This window comes from Phalaenopsis equestris, unplaced genomic scaffold (assembly GCF_001263595.1).
Source record: "Phalaenopsis equestris unplaced genomic scaffold, ASM126359v1 Scaffold232186, whole genome shotgun sequence".
Lineage (NCBI taxonomy): Eukaryota > Viridiplantae > Streptophyta > Magnoliopsida > Asparagales > Orchidaceae > Phalaenopsis > Phalaenopsis equestris.
This window is the reverse complement of record NW_018250154.1, coordinates 54,434-56,877: the sequence shown is the minus strand read 5'-3', so window position 1 is coordinate 56,877 and position 2,444 is coordinate 54,434.

Sequence of the window (2,444 nt, the reverse complement as noted above, 5' to 3'; positions counted from 1 at the left end):
CTCTAGGAACTCTCTCTAGCACTTCCTTCACTCTCTAGATTCTCCCCCCTTTTAATTTTCGACTAAAATAGTCTATTAAAGTTGTGGATGAGCTTTCCCAAGAGTTTCCTAAGCATCCCTTCAAAATTTGGCCTTATCCAAAGCTTGAGTAGGCATAACCGCCGAGCACGCCGTCGGCGGCCTCAAGGGCACCGTCTGCAGGCTTTTGAAGAATTTTGACCTGTTGCCTCGGGAAAAACTCGCCATCGGCGGGGTCAAGGGCGTCGTCGGCGACCTAGTTCAAATCTCTACATTTTGGTCCTTTTCGCTCTAAATTCGCTCTTTTTTGCATCTTTTTTCTCCAATAACCCTAATTCATCATTCCTGTAACAAAACATCAAAAATACCTTTCTTTAAAGTGCAATATAATTAAAAACTGTATAAAATAGGTATGAAAATTTCAACATATTTTCCATGGGTCAATATCTCATATTAAGTGACGGGAAAAAATAAACATCTAAACATTTCTATAACATCCACAAACATATATTCAAAAACTATAAAAAAAATGATTTCCAGCAGGTATTCCCCTGATGGGGCAGCAAAAGGCATAAGAAAACAAGCTCCATATATATTTTCTAGCAAACGAAAATGAATTCCATCAGGTATTTCTATAAGAGTCAACAATAAGCATAAAAACGAGCTCCACATATATTTACTAGCCAATGAAAATGAATTCTAGTAGGTATTTGTATAAGGGTTAACAATAAGCATGAAAACGAGCTCCACATATATTTTTGAACCATAAAAATGAATTCCAGCAAGTATTTGTATAAGGGTCCACAAGAAGCATAAAAAAATGAGCCCTAACAGAGAGCGGAAATTAGAACCAACTCTAGCAAAGAGTAGGGATCGAAACCAAACCCCAACAAAGAGTTGGAACTAGAACCAAATTCTAGAACCAAATTCTAGCCTAGCAAGGAGCAGGAATCGAAACCAAACCCAATACAGAGAACAGAAACCTGAATCAATTCTAGCAAAGAGCAGGGATCGAAACTGAACCCCAACAAAGAGTAGGAACTTGAACCAAATTCCAACAAGGAGTAGAAATCAAAACTAAACCCAATAAAGAGTCCAGAAACAAAAATCAAACCCCAAATAATTGATCAAAGCATGTATATAGATCTCAAAAAATGTTTCAGATGAAGTGGCTAGAGGTACAAAATAAGTCCAAAAAAATATCGTTCAAAATCTGTATATAAACCTTCCACAAATATTTCAAATATGGGCATCTAAAGGAACAAAAACATGGCTCTTAAATGAATTTCAAAGCCAAAATATCCTTTCCCAACTTATTTTTGTAAAAAAGGCAACAAGCAAAGCTAAGAACCAAATCCCAAATATATTTCCCAAGCCATAAAAATGATTTTTAGCATATATTTGAACAAAGGGCAGCGAAGAGAATCAAGACTCAAATTCCAAATGTATTTCCAGCAAAACTTGAATAAAAGACAACAAAGAGAACCAAAACCAAAATTCCAAATGTATTTCCAGTAATTCTCCACAAAGGGACATCGAAGAGAATAAAAAAAAAATCGAGTTCCAAATGTATTTCCAGCAATAATCAAATAAAAGACAGCAAAGAGAACCAAAACCCAAATTCCAAATGTATTTCCAACAAATTCCAAATGTATTTCCAAATATGTATTTCCAAATAATTAAAATGTTCCCAATGTCGGAGTTCAAATAAAGAGAATTACAGGAAATGTAATTAAGCCTCCATATAAGGGCTAAATCAAATCCAGCAAATGACCAAAAGTAATAGGCCATTACCAAGCTAAAACCAAGCCACCAAACAGCTATCTAGATCCTTAAAATTTTTCCAATATTGAAGTTCAAATTAAGAGACCTATAGGAAACATAATTGAGCCATCAAAACTAGATGAACTCAAATATCTTTATCACGAAATATAGAACAAGCCGAGAAGTTCAAAACAAAACCCCCAACATAAAAAAAAATCGAATACCCAACTAAGAAGCTCAACACAAAATTTCCTATGGATCACATAAATTCAAGAATCTCCATGTTAAAGTAATGCAATGAGAATATAGTAGTTAAAAATACTAAAATAATCCCTGAGATTTTCAATATATCTTTCCAGCAGATTTCTAAAAAAAATCTACTACATTAGCTCCAATATGAATAAATAAAGGCAGCCATAATATAGATTTTCATGAGAAAACTTTGTTTCTTCACCAAAGAGACGATCAAACTAGAATATCAATTCCATTTGATCTACCAATCTCATAATCTAAAAGAAGTTATCGCATGGACAACTAATCCAGAAATGAAACAGCATTCTATGAGTAAATAAAATATAACCTTAACTTCCTGCTAATGTAAGAACGAGAAGAGTAATAAGATCCTAAAATAGAAATTCCCAACAAAGAATGAGTTCTTAAGT